The sequence below is a fragment of the Rhinopithecus roxellana genome, chromosome 16 (assembly GCF_007565055.1).
Source record: "Rhinopithecus roxellana isolate Shanxi Qingling chromosome 16, ASM756505v1, whole genome shotgun sequence".
Lineage (NCBI taxonomy): Eukaryota > Metazoa > Chordata > Mammalia > Primates > Cercopithecidae > Rhinopithecus > Rhinopithecus roxellana.
The window spans coordinates 77764110-77784780 of record NC_044564.1 but is presented as its reverse complement, the minus strand read 5'-3'; positions in this window follow the sequence as shown (position 1 = coordinate 77784780).

The window sequence follows — 20671 nt, the reverse complement described above, 5'->3', positions numbered from 1 at the left end:
GAAGGTTATAGATCACCAAGCAGATTTAACCCAAAGAGGGCTATCTCAAGGCATTTAATAATCAAACTCTCAAAGGTCAAATATAAAGAAAGGATTCTAAAAAGAGCAAGAGGGAAAAAAAAAATGAAGTTTACTACATCTGGCAGAAGACTTTTCAGTAGAAATCTTACAGGCCAGGAGAGAGTGGCATGACACATTTAAAGTGCTGAAGGAAACAAACTTTTACCCTAGAATAGTATATCAGGTGAAAATATTCTTCAAACATAAAGGAGAGAAAAAAAAGACTTTCCCAGACAAACAAAAGCTGCCAGATTTCCTAAATACCAGATCTGCCCTACAAGAAATGCTACAGAGAGTACTTCAAACAGAAATAAAATTACATGAATGCACAATAAATAATCACTTGAAAGTGCAAAACTCACTGGTAATAGTAAGTAAACAGAAAAACACAGAATATTATAACACTGTAATTGTGGTGTTTAAACTACCCTTATCTTAAGCAGAAAGACGAAATGATGAACCAATCAAAGATAATAACTACAACTTTTCAAGACGTAGTACAATAAGATATAAATACAAACAACAAAAACTTAAAAATCGGAGGGACAAAGTCAAGGATTAGAGTTTTTATTAGTTTTATTTTTGCTTGTCTGTTTATGCAAATAGTGTTAAATCATTGTCAGAGTAAACTGATGGGTTTTAAGATAGTGTTTGCAAGCCGCATGGTAACCTGAAACTGAAAAACATACAACGGATACATAAAAAATTAAAAAAAACAGGACACCAAACCGTATCACCAGATCAAATCACCTTCACTAGAGGAAGGCAGGAAGGAAAGAAAGAAGGAAGAGAAGACCATAAAACAACCAGAAAACAAAAAACGACAAAAGTAAGTCTTTACTAATGAATAGAGCTAAAAGTCCCAATCAAAAGACTGGCTGAATTGATTAAAACAAAAACAAACAAACAAACAGAAAGTCCAGACAATTTGTTGACTACAAGAAACACCCTTCACCTATAAAAACAGACATTGAAAATAAAGTGATGGAAAAAAGATATTCCATGCCAATGAAAACTAAAAAAGAACAAGAATCGCTATACTTATATCAGACAAAATAGATTTTAAGACAAAGACTGTAAAAAGAGACAAAAAAGTCACTATATAATGATAAAGGGGTCAATTCAGCAAGAAGATATAACAACTTTATATATTTACCCAACACTGCAACACAAAATGAAATATTTATTAGAGCTAACGAAAAGATACACCCTAATATAATCATAGCTAGAGACATCAACACCCCCCTTTCAGCACTGGACAGATCATCCAGACAGAAAATCAACAACAACAACAACAACAAAAACCCATCAGACTTAATCTGTACTGTAGATAAAATTGATCTAATAAATATTTACAGAACATTTCATCCAAGAACTTCAGTATATATATATACACATTCCTTTCAAAGCACATGAATTATTCTCAAGGATAGACAATACATTAGGTCACAAAACAAGTCTTATAACATTAAAGGAAAACTTGAAATAATTTAAACATCTTCTCTGGCAACAATGGAATAAAACTCAAATAACAACAATTTTGGAATTATACAAGTACATGGAAATTAAACAATATTCTCCTGAATGACCAGTGAGTCAATAACAAAATTAGAAGAAAATAGAAAAATTTCTTGAAACAAATGTTAACAGAAACACAACATACCAAAATCTATGGGATACAGTGAAATCAGTACTAACAGGAAAGTTTATAAAGCTAGGACTGCCTACATCAAAAAAGATTAAAAAAAGCTTTAAATGCACAATCTAATGAGGCATCGGAAAGAACTAGAAAAGCAAGAGAGCCAAATCCAAAATTAGGAGAAAATATAAGAAGTATCAAAGAAGAAATAAATAAAATTGAAATTAAAAAATAGAATGCAAAAGATAATTAAACAAAAAGGTGTTTTCTAAAAGTTAAACAAAATTGGCAGACCTTTAGCCAGACTAAGATAAAAGGAGATAAGATGCAAATGAATAAAATTAGAAATGTAAAAGGAGACCTTACAACTGATATTGCAGAAATTCAAAAGATCACTATTGCCTACTATAAGCAACTATATGCCAATAAATTGGAAACTCTAGAAGAAATGGGCAAATACCTGGATGAGTGCAACCTATCAAGATTGAGCCAGGAAGAAATCCAAAACCTGAACAGCCCAATAACAAGTAACAAGTTGGAATCCATAATAAAATGTCTCTCAGTAAAGAAAAGCTTAAGACCTATGGCTTCACTGCTGAATTCTACAAAACGTTTAAAGAATAACTAATACCAGTCCTACTAAAACTATTCTGAAAAAAAGAGGAGGAGGAAATACTTCCCAACTCATTTTACAAGACCAGTATTACTTTGGTACCAAAATCAAACCAAGACACATCAAATAAAGAAAACTACAAACTAATGTCTTGGATGAATGTTGATGAAAAAATTCTAGACAAAACACAAGCAAACTGAATTCAACAATACATTAGAAAGGTTTTTTATCATGACCAAGTGGGATTTCCCCCAGAATGCAAAGATGTTTCAACATACACAAATCAATCAATGTGATACATCTTATCAACAGAATGAAGGATAAAAACCGTATGATTATTTCAATTGATGCTGAAAAAACATGTGATAAAATTCAACATCTTTTCATAATAAAAAGCCCTTAAAAACTGGGCATAGAAGGAACATATCTCAACATAATAAAAGTCATGTACTACAGATCCACAGCTAATATCATACTGAATGGGAAAAACTGAAAGCCTTTCCTTGTAGATGAACATGACAAGAATGTCCATTGTTACCACTGTTATTCAACATAGTACTGGAAGTCCTAGTTAGAGCAATCAGACAAGAGAAGGATACAAAGGCCATCCAAATTGTAAAGGAGTAAGTCCAATTATTCTTGTTTGTAGATAATATGATCTTATATTGGGAAAAACCTCTATAAGAAAACTAATTCATAAACAAATTCAGTAAAGCTGCAGAATACAAAATCAACACACAAAAATCAGTAGCATTTCTATATGCCAACAATGAACAATGTGAAAGGAAATAAAGAAGTAATTTTACTTACAGTAGCTATAAATAAAATTAAATACCTAGGAATTAAGAACAAAAAGTGAAAGATCTCTGCCATGAAAACTATGAAACACTGATGAAAGAAATTGAAGAGGACACCAGAAAATAGAAGACTATTTCTTGTTCATGGATTGGAATAATCAGTATTGTTAAGATGTCCATACTACTGAAAGCAATCTACAGATTCAATGCAATCCCTACCAAAATACCAATGACAATAGAAAAAAATCAATCTTAATATGTATCTGGAACCACAAAAGAGCCAGAATAGCCAAAGTTATCTTACCTAAGAAAAACAAAAACCAACCAAACAAACAAACAAACAAAACTGGAGCAATCACATTACCTGATTTCAAGTTATACTGCAGGGCTGTAGTAACCAAAGCCAGCATGGTACTGGCATAAAAACAGACACCTAGACCAGTGGAACATAATAGAGTACCCAGAAACAAATCCACACTCCTTCAGCAACTCATTTTCTACAAAGGTGCCAAGAACTGATTTTCTACATTTTCTACAAAGGTGCCAAGAACCTTCTGAGGAAAAGACAGTCTTCTCAATAAATGGTGCTTAAAACTGGATATTCATATTCAGAAGAACAAAACTGGATCTCTATCACTTACCATGTAAAAACTAAAATCAGAATGGATTAAAGGCTTACATTCAAGATCTCATACTATAAAACTACTACAAGAAAACATTGGGGAAAGTTTCCGGGACATTGATTTGGGCAAAAATGTCTTGAGTAATACCCCACAGGCACAAGCAACCAAAGCAAACATTAACAGGTGGAATCACATCAAGTTAAAAAGCTTCTGCACAACAAAATAAACAATCAACAAAGTGAAGAGAGAGTCCACAGAATGGGAGAAAATATTTGGAGTCTCCCCATCTATCAAGTGATTAATAACCAGAATATATAGGGAGCTCAAACAACTCTATAGGATAAAATCTAATAATGTGATGAAAAATGAGCAAAAAACCTGATTAGGCTTTTGTCAAAAGAAGACATACTAATGGTAAACAGACATATGAAAAAAATATGCTCAACATTATTAATGATCACAGAAATGCAAATAAAAACTACAACAAGATATCATCTCACCCCAGTTAAAATGGTTTATAGCCAAAAGATAGGCAATAACTAATACTGGCAAGAAAGTGGAGAAAATGAGACCCATGTACACTGTTGGGAATGTAAATTACTACAACCACTATGGAGAACCATTTGCAGGTGCCTCAAAAAACTAAAAACAGAGCTACCATATGATCCAGCAATCCTACTGCTGGGTATATACCCCCGAAAAAGGAAATCAGTCTATTGAAGAGATATTTGAATTCCTATATTTGTTACAGCACTGTTTACAGTGGCTGAGATTTGGAAGCAACCTAAGTGTCCATTCTTCTTTATCCTACAGATGAATGGATAAAGAAAATGTGGTGCATATACACAATGGAGTACTATTCAGCCATAAAAAAGAATGTGATCCAGTCATTTCCAACAACATGGATAGAACTGGAGGTCATCATGATAAGTAAAGGAGGCCAGGTACAGAAAGACAGACATCTCGTGTTTTCACTTATCTGTAGGATCTAAATATGAAAACAATTGAACTCATGGACATAGAGAGTAGAAGGATGGTTACCAGAGGCTAGGAAGGGTAGTGAGGAGCTGGGGTGGAGTTAGAGATAGTTAATGGGTTTAAAAAATGGAATGAATAAGCACGGCCTACTATTTGATAGTATAATAGGAGTACTATAGTCAATAATAACTCAATCGTATATTTTAAAATAAAGCATGTAATTGGATTGTTTGTAACTCAAAGGAAAAATGCTTGAGGGGATGGATACCTCATTCTCCATGAAGTGCTTATTTCACATTGCACGTCTGTATCAAAATATCTTATGTACCCCATAAATATATACATCTACTCTGTGCCCACAGAAATAAAAAAAAATGAGTCTTCTAATCCAGAAACATAGCATAATTGTCCATATATTTAGGTCTTTGCTTTCTACTATTAGTGTTTGCTGTTTTAAGTAGAAGTAGGCATTTCACACCCTTCATTACGATTTTCTAGTAATACTTTCTATTTTTATTGTAAATGACATTGTTTAATTTTAATCTGAATTTTTCTTGACAGCATAAAGAAATATAATCAGTATTTCACATTAACTTTTTATTCTGTGACTTTGTAAAATTCACTTATTTAATCTGGTATTTCATTTCTGAAATCCTTAGTATTTCCTATATATTGAATCCCATCATCTACAAATAGAGCAATTTTAATTATTTCTTTCCTATCTGTTGCTTCTAATGTTTTGTTTTTGCCTTATTGAATAGGTTAGAACAGTGTTGAATAAAAGTGGGGGAATAGATATCCTTGGCCTATTCCTAGTCTTGGGTAACAAGCATTCGGCTCTTCATAATTAAGGTTTTTTAAAAAAGATTTTTTTTATTATGTAAGTTTTTCTCCATTCCTAGTTTGCTGAAAGTTTTTATCATGAGCAAGTGTTAAATTTTGTCAACTGTTTTTCATTTGTTCCTATTAAAATGGTCTTACAGTATTCTCTTTCATACTGTTAACACAGTAAATTACATTGATAGGTTTTCATGTGTTTAATCTTAATTAGTTGTGATTTTATTATTCCTTTTACAAATTGCTAAATTTGTTTCGATCATATTTTGTGATAGATTTTTGTGTTTCTGTTTGTGAAGTTAGTTGTAATTTTTGTGTTATCCTTGTCTGTTTTTCCTTTTTAAAATATTAGGGTAATATTGTTCTCATAAAATGAGGTGAAAATGTTTTTCTCCCCTATTTCATGAAAGAGTTTGTGTAAGATTGACATTATTTCTTCTTTAAATGTTTGATATAAATAACCAGCGAAGACATATGTGTCTGCAATTATTTTCATGAAAGGTTTTTTACTATCAGTTGAATGTCTTTCAATGAATATTCAATGACTGTGAATACAAAATATTAGGATATTCATATTTTCTATTTCACATGTGTCAATCTGGTGTTTTGTAAATTATTTTTGTCTAGTATTAATATAGGTACTTTAGCTTTCTCATACTTATTGTTTTCATGGTGTATCAATTTCTGTCTTTTTACCTTTACCTTTCTTGTGTCTTTACGTTTAGATTGTTGTAGACATAATACAGTAGAATCTTGCTTTTTATCCAGTCTGCCTTTTAATTACAGTGTTTAATCCATTTACCTTCAATGTAATAATTGATATGGTTATTACTGGCTCTATGATTTTACTGTGTTTTCTCTTTAAAATATCTCTTCTTTGTCCTCTTTCCTTTGATTTTTATTAAGGATTTTTGTTCAATTCTATCTCTTCTTCTTCTTTGCCTTTTTAGTAAGCAAAATAAAAACAATGAATAATTGTCTTAGGGGATTATAACATGCTTCAAAAGCTGACTCTAGTCTACTTTGAATTAGTATGATTCTATTTCAAGTATCGTGGAAAAGCCATATAATAATATACTTACTTTTACTCCTTCTCATCATTTGTGTTATTTGCTGTCATATTTTTTACATTCACATATGTATTAAGCCCTGTAATATGTATTATTATTTTCTCTTTAAATATTCAAATTTTGTCACTTAGAATTTTTATTTTATCTTTACTAAAATAGTTCTTCTAACATTTTTGACACATTTCATTCTTGTAAAAACATGAGAAGAAAATGTAAGTAAAATAAATTAGTTGAGGAATCCAATGTAATAACTACATCCCAGCTGCCACCTGGTTGACAGCGATATTAAAAACCATTCTGATTTCAGAGATGTTAAAACGTGATATAATTGGGTGTGGTGCCTTGTACCTGTAATCTCAGCTACTTGGGAGGATTGCTGAAGCTCAATAGTTTAAGACCACCCTAGGCAACATAACAAGACATTATTTCAAAAAGGAAGTAAAATAATATAAACATAAACTCCTGTGTACCCATCATCTTGCTTAAAAAAATAGAACAATTCTCAACACTATCGAAGTTCCTGTGTATTCCTCCCTGATCACATCTCTTTCCTTTCACTCAAGAGAAAACCACTAGCTAGATGTTGTATTTATCATTCTCTTGCATTTTTCTATAGTTTTAATAAATATGTACTCAAAAATATAATAGGTGTTGTTCTTGAACTATTTTACGATATGACTATAACATGTATTCTGTGATTGCTTTTTGTGAATTCAATATATGCGAGAATCATCTATACTAATATCCATTTTTATTATTTGTTTTCACATCTGTATAGTATTTCACCCTATGCATATGTCCAAATTCATCTATGCTTCTTTTGATGGACATTAAGGAATGTTTGTAGTATTTTGTTATTACAGATTATTTTGCTGTAAATATTCTTATCTCCTAGAACATATTTGAGAGTTTCTCTGGATTATAACCAATGGGTGGCACTGCTAGGCCTAGATGATAAGAGTTGTCAGCTCTGATTGCCATCAAAATCTGCTGCATCCTTCTCTCTCTCCTGAATATTTTTGCTTGGTTTATAGGCTTGGCTAAATATCTATGTTCAGAAACCTTTAATTTAAAAAAAGAAAAGAAGAGGAAAATGAAAAGAAAGAGGTAATGGTTCTTTCTACCCTGAAATCTGGATTTTTTTTCAGACATAGTTTTGGGAAAAACTTTGGGAACCAAAGCCAGAAAGAGAATAAGACAAAGAAAGTCATTGATATTGTCTCTGTTGGGTATAGGTGTGAGGTGGGGCTGCACTTGGAGAGTGCAGCATAGTTGAAATCACAGAAGCTACTAAGAAGTCACTACTAGATTTGGGGACATAAAAATTCAAACAGAAGAGAGCATTTCATTTTTATGAAATTTAAACTGTGTCGAGAAAGCTGAAATCGGCTGTGTTAAGATGCTTTCCTGAACCCTAGTCACTATTAAAACTTCTTGCTCGGTTTCTTATTTAACAGACTTCAAAGGTAACTGTCTTCTTGGTCTAAGTTATCATAGCACCAGGGACTTCAGCCTTTCGCTCTTTTTCCTTCATGACGACTTCCATATTGTTCCTTTAATAATCTTAGACATGTCCATCTCTCCACTGTGTGTTGCAATTACTGATTTTATAGTACGATTGGCTTTAAATTTTCTCAAGAAAGACTTTTTCATACTAGAGCTCTTAAAGAATCTGAACTAGTTGTAGATTGGCTCTTCTCCAATACCTCAGATGTGCTATACTGCTTTGCAGTGGATCTTTGCAATGGGTGCTTTTGTAGGGAAAGGAGCAGTGCCTACTGTAGGAAAAAAACTACCTTTTTCCTTTTAGTCTTCTCTAGTAGTTCCATGATACATTAGTCACGGTGTCACGGTTCTCTATAGAGGGACAGAACAAATAGTGTGTGTGTGTGTGTGTGTATGAGTTATATAGGATATATATATATATATATATATTATATATATATATATATATATATATGAGTTTAATAAGGAGTGTTAACTCACATGATCACAAGGTCCCAGAATACGTTGTCTGCAAGCTGAGGGGCGAGGAAGCCAGTCCAAGTCCCAGAGCTGAAGAACTTGGAATCCCATGTCAGAGAACGATGTAGGCCTGGAGGCTAAGACAGTCTAGCCTTTTCACGTTTTTCTGCCTGCTTTATACTCAGGCTGTGGTGGCAGCTGATTGTATGGTGCCCACGAAGATTAAGGGTGGGTCTGCCTTTCCCAGCCCAGTGACTCAAATGTTGATCTTCTTTGGCAACACCCTCACAGACACACCCAGGATCAATATTTTGCCTCCTTCAATTCAATCAAGTTGACACTCAGTATTAGCCACCACACATGGCTAGCTAAGGATGAGTGGGAGAATGATTTTCAAATTGACTTTTTCTCCCCTGTTCTGCAGTGGCTTTAAGCCCTCCTATGGGGAAGAGAATTCCTCCTGCTGGGAATTTTTTATTCTTTCTTTACGTTATGGACTCAACTGTGACACCTTCCCATTCACATGCCAAAACCCTAACTTCCACTGTGAATTGAATGTATTTGGAGACAAGGATCCGGAGGCAAGTAAGGTTATATGAGGTCAAAAAAAATGGAGTCCTAGTCAGATAAAATTGGTGCACATTCATCAAGTAAAGGCTCTGTTAAGATTTCACCAGAAAGTGGGCTTCTGCAAGCCAGGAAGGGAGCTTGCACCAGAAACTGAATTAGCTGGAAACTTGTTTTTGTACTTCTCAGCATCCAGAACTCTGAGAACATAAATTTCTTTTGTTTAAGCAAGTTTGTCTGTGATATTTTGTCATGTCTGCACAAGCAGACTAATACAACTCATTTCTTCCAGGTTTCAGCATTGAGCTGGGATTCTTTCTGGCTCCCACTCATTTAATTATGTAGTCTTTACTACAATTGTTGCAAAGTTGCAACAGTTGATTCTGTTATTTTTTGTTTTTTGCAATCGCAGTTATGCTGTGTGATTAAAGAGACAGCTCCACCAACATGCTGAAAGCATCCATTAAGATACGCTTGCAGCACCTTCCATGACCATACGAAGACACACTGGGGACACGCTGACAACACATGCAAGAACCATGCTGGGTCGATTTCTTCTGGCATGTTCAGTGACTGGTCCTGCCATGGTTCCTTCTTCTTTCTATCCTGAGCCTGCTGACTGGGTTGCTGTCTGTAGTACCTGCATTTCCCTGCTGCTACCACCTTCGCTGCTCCTGTTGTACTTCTCTCTTCCTAATGCTGCTGCTATTGCTCTCCCCTCTTCCCAAGGATGAGAGAATTTAGAGTTTATAATTAGAAGAAACTTTATATGATCAAGTCTAATCAACCATTTGATGCAGAAATCCCTCTAGAGTACTCCTGTCAAACAATAATTTCTGTTTTGCATGAACAGTTTCAGTGCTAGGGAAAGTACTACTATAGTAAGTACACTTGTACTTTTATATTTTGCATACTTGCATGAATATTTTTGTAGAAAAATGTCTAGAAGTAAGACTGGGTTTAAGACATATACACACTTTACATTTCGATGGCTACTAACCAATTTTACATGTTTATATATGTGTGTTACTACTGATTTGTTCTCTCAAAGCATCTGACCTCATATTCCCAAGTCAATACTGAAGCTTATTGCTGCTACATACTTGGTCATCTCCATTTGGTGTGCAGCTAGAATGGCTTAAATATACCTCTAACCCTTCACTATGGCCTTAGAAATAAATCATTTTTTTTTCCCAAATGGGCAAATAGTCTTTCCCATGCATATGAAATTCAACACAGCTGCAGGTAAAATGTATGACCAGTGCCAACCTACAGGCATAATTGCTGCTTCTTATGAACATCAACAGAGTTCCTTACAAAATTAAAGCAAAGATGTCTGGCTAGCTTTAAGGTCATTTTAGGCTTGTGAGTTATTTTTTGGTGACCCAGCAATATCCAGCATGCTTTTCACAGCTTATAGTTGTTTGGGCCAGCAGCAGGACACTAGGTAGTGGAAGGAGAGGCTAGTAAATGCAACATCCACAGTAACCATTTGGACAGGGTTATGTACATCAGTCCCTTTCTCTTTTTGCCAACTTGAATAAAGGTGCTTTCAAATACTTGTGCATTCTTGAATATATTATTTTTCTCCTTGTATAGTTATTACTAACATGTCCACTGTTAAGGTATTGAACAGGTCCACTGAATCATTGCTTTGGGCAATGTAGTTCAGTAACACAGGTTGACCGCTCATGGCTACTCATGGCTATCTTTTATTAAGACAGTTCTACTTCTGCTTTTTGATGTAATAAGCCACAGAATATAATGGTAGAGAGTGACTTCAAGTGCTTACTTACTGCCCTCATGGGTTGGTTTTTGTGTTCTACTGCTCTGTGTTAACTGCTGCCATGGTATAGTTCACTGTCCTTTCTTAAGCAGACATCCCCTCAGGGTAGGGCCAACATCTGCCTCCACAGGACACAGGTAGTCCCTGCTGGAGATGGGCAAGAATGAGGCATGCATATCTCTAGTTAGTAGTTTTATAAATAAATTGAGAAATAACAAGTAGAGCCCTCTCTAAAATTACTCACATATTTACTTTTTTGCTATTCTTCATTCTTTTGTGTAGTTTTAAGTTTTATTTGATATCATTTGCCTTCAGACAAACACTGTCTTGGGAATTTCTTGTGGTTCAGATGCTTTACTGATGATGAATTATCTCAGCTCCTGTTTTTTTGAAAATGTCTTTATTTTGCCTTTATTCCTGATGAATAGTTTTGTAGGATATAGAATTCCAAGTGACTTTTTTTAGTACTTAATTTTTTTTCCTCATAATCTAATTTACATTGTTTCTGATATAAAGTCAGTGATAATATTTGTGTTTGTTACCCTATATGTAAAGTGTCTTTTTATTTGACTACTTTAAAGATTTTTTTTTCTTAGCATTGATTTTCAGCAATTTGACTAGAATAATCTTACATGTGGTTTTATCACTGTTTATTTTGCTTAACATTTGTTGATTTTCTTGGATCTGAGGGTTGATATGTTTTCATTAAATTTGAAAAATTTTTTAGCAATTATTTCTACAACTTTTTTTCCTGGACTAGTCTTTTTTCTTCACTTCTGGGTTCCACTTACGTGTACGTTAGATCAGTGGTCCCCAGCCTTTTTAGCCCGTGGTGGAGGGGGAAATGTAGGGGATGGTTTCAGGCTGAAACTTCCACCTCAGATCATCAGGCATTAGATTCTCATAAGGGGCATGCAACCTAGATCCCTTGCACGTGCAGTTCACAATAGAGTTCGCATTCCTATGAGAATCTAATGCTGCTGCTGATCTGACAGGAGGCAGAACACAGGCAGTAATCCTTACTTGCATTAGACTACAGATTATCACAAAGATTACAGAACCTGTGCTATTTGCATTATTGCTTGACCGTTTAATTTTATTTTTTCTCTGTGTGCTTTAGTTTGGTTATTTTCCATACCAGTTCAAGTTCATTGCTTTTCATCAGTCTGCTGTTAAACTCATTCAATAAATGTCAGATATTGTATTTTTTATATTTAGAATTCCTTTCAATTCTCTTTTATAGTTTTTTACCTGTTAAATCCCCCCATCTGTTAAGTGATATTTGCCAGTTCTTTTAGAGTCTTAAATATATTAATGATACAATTTTTATTGCCATTTTCTCCTAAGTCCCACATCTGTGTCTTTTCTTGATCTGTTTCTAGTTAGTATTTTGTCCTCCTGGTTATGAGTCACATTTTTCTATCTTTTTGCAACATTTTTGAATGTATACGGGACATTATGAATGCTACAAATTCCACATTTTCTTGTTTTCCTGTGAAGGATATTGAATCTTGTTCTGGAGGGCAGTTAATTTTGTTTGTAGGCTCTGTGGCCTTTCTGGGATGTTAACTAAATGCCTGAGATTTTTAACATTTTTGGCCGATTCTAATTCTGACATGTCGTAGCAGTATATACCCTCCATAATCTTACTTCAGCTCACAGTCTCCATTAGCTGTTTGCTGCTAAGCCTCATGGAGTCTTGTTCTCTACATAATTGTTCTCTATATAATTGTTTAGCATTTTCAGTGAGCTATTTATAATCAATGGGGCAAATTAAAGTAAACGTATTGCAATAGTTGCTATGTTATAACTGTATATCACTTAAAAATACACTTATGTTACTTAAAAATACACTTATATCACTTAACTGTATATCACTTAAAAATGTGGCTTAGTATTGGGTCAAACACTGAAGGTGATTCCTATACAGATTTCTGTCATTTTTTTTACTGTTTAGCTCTTTCCTCTCTAGTGCCCTAACATGTAACTTTCCACAATCTCAGCATCCCCATATTCTGATGTCAGTTTCCTTTTCCTAGTGATAGTCTGCTCTATTTTTTCCCTGCTTCCCTGTGCTGTGGCTTAGAAAGTGCCCCAAAGCCGATGTGAATATAATGCTCACTGTATGGTTCTTTTCTCTGAAGTATCATAGCCCTGCACTGGTTGTGGTTCAATGCCTGAAGACAGTTATAAATATGTTGTTATAATCATGTCATATTATCAAACCTGATTTTGAATCCATACTACAATTTTTTAGTGTTGTGACTCTGGAGAATCTTCTGAAATTCTTGGTGTCTTGGTTTTCTTATCTCTTAGAAAAAGAAAATAGTTCCCAATTAACTATAATGTATAATGTAACATAGGCCTGCCACTGTAGTTCATTAACAAGTGTTATTTTCATGTCCTCTTTTCCCATCTCTATTTTACTTTCATCTTGGCAGAAGAGCACAGTACTTGTTCCAAATAACCCTTTCAGTTTTCTCTGATTTCTTAGGGACAACGGTATGAACAAAATAATGAGGCTCCTTGGGGAAGAGCACTCTTGAGAATAACTATTTGTTCTGAGTCCTGAAGTACTTGAAATCCCGTGTTTTACATGTCACCATGAACACTAATTCTGAGGCATTCTTACCACTCATAATCTTCCTCGATGTGGATAGAGACTTATTATCCTCCTGTAGCTTTCGGAATAACTAATAGCATGCTCTAGGCTTAAAGGGAGATTTTGCCTAAATGTGGTTCTATGTGTAAGTCTTTAAAAGAGGTAAAAAAAATTGTTCAGTGGAGCAATGCAGGGATGGTTTTAAAACTTTAGAAACTCTTATCCAGACTCCACGAGCCTTGACAATTGTTTTATTTTAAGGTATTTTTAAAATTTTAAGAACTGTTCTGAAGAATGAACATATTTAGAAACACTATATATAGACTACATTAATGCACTGTAGAAATACTTTACAAAGGATTTATGGTGTATTTTTAAATGATACACAGTTATAACATAACAACAACTATTGCAATACATTTACTTTAATTTGCCCCATTGATTATAAATAGCTCACTGAAAATGCTAAGCAATTATATTGAAATGTGACATCCTTTCTGAGCAACAAAAAGAGGGTATAGTTCTTGTTTTTGTTAAAATTCTCCTATTCTGTAAATACATTGTTCTTGGTATTCATAAATTGCTACATACCATACCTCGCGAGAAAGCATCAAAGAAAATTATCAACTACTTTTTTAGAACAGTTGCAGGACTTGAAAAAAATAAATCCAAAGTTTAATCTCAATAATATAACAACCAGAGTGTGCTTTTCTGGAAGTTGTAATGATCCCCCCAAATAGTCTGTGTTGTTTATTCATCTATCCACTCTCCCCCTACTTACCTAGCCATCCCATTATTAGTATTATTTAAATCAGAAATGTATTGGGCTCCATCATCCAAGGAAGAAAAATGCTAAGGGTCCTCCAGTCTGTAGGAATGGCATATGTACAAGCCTGGAGACAGGACAATATCGCCAGATTAAGAAAGACACTTGCAAGGTCGGCAATATAAAATGTCATATAAAAAGTGGTAAATGCTAAGGCTAGAGATACGAATATGGATGAGGCTTGGGAATACTTTTAAGAAGTATGTACTTAATTCTAAAAGCAATATATGGAGATGCTGAAGTTTTTTAAGTACTAAAGGAGTTAATGCCATCTGATTTTTAAGTGGCATTTTCTTATTCTGACATTACTGACACCTTCAATCTCCTATACTGATGCAGAGTTAAATATGGAGATATATCTGCACCCAGTTGCAGTTGAACTTAATAATGTCCATTCTCACTGGGGGAAAAAAACTGTAATCTGTTTTATGATTTTAAGCCTTCTACTAAGTCAGAGCAATGATTTAGTTGTTGCCATGTTCTTGCCTTATTGGGCTTCCTGTCAACATGGCAGGGGTTCTTCCTTGATTTCCAGTTACCCTTCTGTTTTCCCTATTCCAAACCATCAATTTCAACCTCCTTGAAGGGAATTCTTATTGTCTTCTTGTTCCTCATGTTCCTCATGTTTTTCTAGCTCTTTTCCATTGGTGTATGGTATGTTTTTCTTTAATCTATATTACTGGCTAGGGCTTTGAGCAAAACTAGATGGTATCTAAAAAAGCTGCAGTGCATACCACACCACTATTCAGATCTGCATTTCTTATATGTGTCTCATATTTTGGGTTTCTCATATTCTCAAGCTACTCAGAATACTTGCTTATTTTCTTCTGTGGATTCATACCAGTCAAAATAATTTCACTAATCTTGATTTTCTGGAGATTTTTTTAAAGTATAGTTATATTGAACATATACTTTTTCAGACTATGGATGGCTCTCTCTCTTCCCACCTTGCTGATTGTGATATTTTCCAAAGTAGTGCTTTACTTTTCTTTTCACTTGCATACCCCAGAGACTCATGGCATATGTACCAACAAGAAGTATATTCTGTTGAATATTTATTTTAGCCAGGTAATGGCCAAATTTGTTACAACTTTGTGAACACCAAAATCTGGACCGCTTGTTAACACACCAAAACTGCAGAAGCCTATGAGTCCTTAGTCTTTATATAATCTAACCCTGGATTTTTTTTATTTTGTTGTGGCACATGCTGCTTCAAATTTAAAGTTCACTCAGATATTGAACTGTGAGCTCAGACGCAGATTTAAAAAGTTATTTTAGCAGCAATGATGTGTGACAAAGTCCAAATGGTTTATTTCATGGGGAATTAAAAACACCTTAAAGCACTCATCAGGTTCTCACAATTTTGTGTCAGAGTAAAGCAGCAGATTGGAAACAATGGAACATAATAGTAAGAGAGAAAAAGTAACAGTTATCAACAGAGGAAGAAGTCGAATTTACCTAATACAGGCCAGGAAAATATAAAGCACTTAAAAATACATATAAAGCAAAACTCTCATGAAATTTAATAATACATAGGTATGTTTATTGTGGCACTATTCACAATAGCAAAGACTTGGAACCAACCCAAATGTCCATTAATGACAGACTGGATATATATACCAAGGAATACTATGCAGCCATAAAAAAGGATGAGTTCATGTCCTTTGTAGGGACATGGATGCAGCTGGAAACCATCATTCTCAGCAAGCTATCACAGGAACAGAAAACCAAACACCACATGTTCTCACTCATAGGTGGGAATTGAACAATGAGAACACCTGGACACAAGAAAGGGAACATCACACACCGGGTCCTATTGTGGGGAGGGGGTGGGGGGAGGGATAGCATTAGGAGATACACCTAATGTAAATGACGAGTTAATGGGTGCAGCACACCAACATGGCACATGTATACATATGTAACAAACCTGCACGTTGTGCACATGTACCCTAATACTTAAAGTATAAAAATAAATAAATAAATAAATAAATAAATAAATAAATAAATAAAACAATCATGAGAAATTGTATATTTTGAATTATATACTCTGTTAAAGAAATTGTAGGAATATTGGTGCACTTTAAAATGATTTCTATCTTAAGTGGCTAAAATATAAAGATATAATACTTAAAGTATTAGAAATAATTGAATAGAAAATGCATTTCTCTTTAGGACTTAGTGTCTTGAATAGCAGCAATCTGCTATGATCTGCTCTGATTCCCATCTTTCGAATGTGGCAAATAAGTCACAAGTTAGTGGGATGATAATAGCCATAGACTTATAGTCAATAGACTTGGGTGTTCTGATTCAGTTCCTTGTCAGTTGAGAGGTTTCTGTCAAGATATTTATCCGATCGTCAATTACCTCATTGGTAAAATGAGAGTAATAAAAATCTCTTTGCAGTAATGTTCTGATGATTAAACATTTTAGATTATCTGGCCCATTATGCATCTATTTATCCATTTGTCTGATTTCTTTTGATCTTTTGTTTATTATTTTCTAATATCTTAAGGCAAAGACCAAGTTCCCTTGTTTTTTTACACAAATAAAAGATGTTTCTAAGAGTGCCTGTTGTGCTTGTGAATAAGAACATTGTTATTTCAGTGAGAGAATATATTCACCACACTGTAGTTATACAAAATGCTATGTGAAGATATATGTATAAAACATGATTCTAAGATTGCTAGTTTTTCATTGCTTCAGGGTAGAATTATCTTTTTATTATTGTGGTAAAAAAATCCTCTAATACGAGATTTACACTTTTAACAAATTTTAAGTGCACAGTACAGAATTTTAACTATAAACACAATGTTGCATAGAAGATCTATACAACTTTGCATCTTGCATGACTGATACTTTATGTCCACTGAACAGCAACTCCCCATTTCCTCCTTCCCTAAGGCCCACCATTCTGCTTTTTCTTTCAATGGGTTTGAGTACTTTAGATACCTCAGATAAGTGGAATCATGCCGTATTTGTCCTTCCGTGACTGGCGTACTTCACTTAACGTGTTTTCAAGATTCATCCATGTTGTAGAATATGAAAATACTTCCTTCATTTTTTTTCTGAATAATATCCCATTGTATGTTTTGTAGTTTTCTAATCCATTCATTGATAGATAGATATGTAGGTATTTTTAAATCTCTTGGCTTTGTGAATAATGTTTCAAAGAGCACGGGAGTGAAAACATCTCAATATTCTGATTTCAGTTCTTTTGAGTAAATACCTAAAAGCGAGATTGCTGCATCATGTGGCAGTTCTTTTTTAAATTTTTGGAGGGACCTCCATACCGTTTTCCACAGCAGTTATAGCATTTTACAATCCCACTAACAGTGCATGAAGGTTCCAGTTTCTCATAGTCTTACCAACACTTGATCTTTTCAGTTTTTTTTCAAATTAAATTTTTAATTTTGGGGGTAATGAACATCCTAACAGGTGTGAGTTGTTCCCTCATTGTGATACTGATTTGCAATTTAGTAATGATTAGTGATGTTGAGCATCTTTTCATACACCTGCTGTTATTTGTATGTCTTCTTTGGAAAAATGTCTACTCAGATCTTTTTTTTTTTTTTTTTTTTGAGGCAGAGTCTTACTCCATCACCGAGGCTGGAGCACAGTGGCATGATGTCAGCTCACTGCAACCTCCATCTCCTGGGTTCAAGTGACTCTGGTGTCTCAGCCTCATGAGTAGCTGGGATTACAGGCACCTGCCACCACACCCAGCTAATTTTTGTATTTTTAGTAGAGACAGGGTTTTGCCATGTTGACCATGTTGGTCTCAAACTCCTGACCTCAAATGATTTGCCCGACTCAGCCTCCCAAAATGCTGGGATTACAGGCATGAGCCACTGCATCTGGCCTACTCAGATCTTTTTCCACCTTTTTAATTGGGTTATTGGTTGGTTTATTTATTTATTTATTATTTTGATTTGTAGGAGTTTCTTAGACATTTTGGATACCAACATCTTATCAGATATATGAGTAGTAAATGTTTTCTCCAATTTGTAGGTTGCATTTTCACTCTGTTAATTATTTCCTTTGCCATGCATAGGCTAGTTAGTTTGGTGTAATCTCACTTCACTTTGCTTTTGTTGCATCGTGTTTTTCATGTCATAGCGAAAAAATCATTACCAAGACCAACATTACAAAATTTTCCTTCTAAGTTTCCTTTCATGAGATTTATAACTTTAGGTCTTGCATTTAAGTTTTTAATCCACTGTGAGTTAATTTGTGGGTAAGGTATAATAAAAGGTTCTAATTTTATTCTTTTTTTTTTTTGAGACAGAGTCTCACTCTGTCGCCCAGGCTGGAGTGCAGTGGCCGGATCTCAGCTCACTGCAAGCTCCGCCTCCCGGGTTTACGCCATTCTCCTGCCTCAGCCTCCCGAGTAGCTGGAACTACAGGCGCCCGCCACCTCGCTTGGCTAGTTTTTTGTATTTTTTAGTAGAGACGGGGTTTCACCGTCTTAGACAGGATGGTCTCCATCTCCTGACCTCGTGATCCGCCCATCTCAGCCTCCCAAAGTGCTGGGATTACAGGCTTGAGCCACCGTGTTCGGCCCTAATTTTATTCTTTATGGTATGGATATCCAGTTGTTCAAACACCATTTGCTGAACAGGTTTACCTTTCCCCATTTGTGATCTTGGCACTCTTGTTGAAGATTACTTGACTGTATCTGCATGGGTTTACCTCTGAACTCTCTATTCTGTTCCTTGGTGCGTGTACCTCTCTTTATGCCAGTACCATACTGTTTTGATTGATGTAGATTTGTAAGATGTTTTGAAATCAGAAATTGTGAGGACTCCAGGTTTGTTCTTCTTTCTCAAGATTGTTTTTGTTATTTGGGATCCTTTGTAGTTCTATATGAATTTTAAGAGTTTTTTCTTTCTTCAAAAAACTACCATTGAGATTATGATAGGAGTTCTGTTTTAATCTGTAGAACACCTTGGATAGTATGAACAGTTCAACAGTAAGTCTTCCAATTCATGAAAATGGGATCGCTTCCCATTTTACTTGTGTCTTCTTTAGATTTTTTTTCTTTTAGCAATATTTTATAGTTTTCTTATTATACATTATTTGCCTCCTTGGTTAGGTTTATTTCAAAGCATTTTGTTATTTTTATGCTGTTATAAATAAAATTATTAATGTACTTTTTAGTGTTTTTTTTGTTGTTAGTGTATGGGAAAACAACTTATTTTTGGATACTGATGTTATATCTTGCAACTTTGCTAAATTTATCATTTGTAACAGTTTTGTGGAATCTTTATGGTCTTCTACATATAAGATCATTTCATCTGTGAATAGTAATAATAGTAATTATTATACATCTTCTTTTTCTATTTGTGTATTTTATTTCTTTTTCTTGCCTAATTTCTCTGGCTAATACGTACTGTACTATGTTAAATAAGGTGATGAGATTGGGCATCTTCATCTTGTGCCTGATCTTGGAGGAATACTTCATGATTGAGTAGGAAGTTTGTTGTGAACTTTTATATATTTCCTTTATTATGTTGAGATAATTTCCTTCCATTTCTTGTTTTGTGTGTGTTTTCATCATAAAAGAGTGTTGAATTTTATCAAATGCTTTTTCTCCTTCTATCAAAATGATAATGTGATTTTTATGCTTTCATTTGTTAATATAATATATCACATTGATTGGTTTTTATATCTTAAACCATTCTGGCATATCAGGAATAAATTCCACTTTGTCATAATGTATAATCCCTTTAATGTGGTGTTAAAATTTGATTTGCTAGTATTTTGCTGAGTGTTTCTACATTTATATTTATCAGGAATATTGGTGTTCATTTTTTTCTAGTGTCTTGTTTTCTGGCCTGGGTATCAATGTAATGTTGACCTCATAATATTAGTTAGAAAGTGTTCTTCATTCTTAATTTCTTTGGGAGAATTTGAGGAGGATTAGTGTTGATTCTTTAAATGTTTGGTAAAATTTACCAGTGAAGCCATCTGGTCCAGGGGTTTTCTCTATTGCAAGGTTTTTGATTACTGATTTGGCCTTCTTACTAGATATAGGACTGTTCAGATTTTCTATTTCTTCATGACTCTGTCTTGGTAAGTTGCATGTTCCTAGGAATTTATTCATTTCTTCTAGGTTATTCAATTTGTTGGCATCTGATTATTTAGACTCTCATCATCCTTTTAATTTCTGTGGCATCAGTTGTAGCATCTCTTTCGTTTTGAATTTCATTATTTGAGACTTCTCTCTTCTTAGCTGACTAGTCTAAAGGCTTGTCAGTTTTGTTGATCTCTTCGAAATACCAACTCTTAGTTTTATTGGTTTGTTCTGT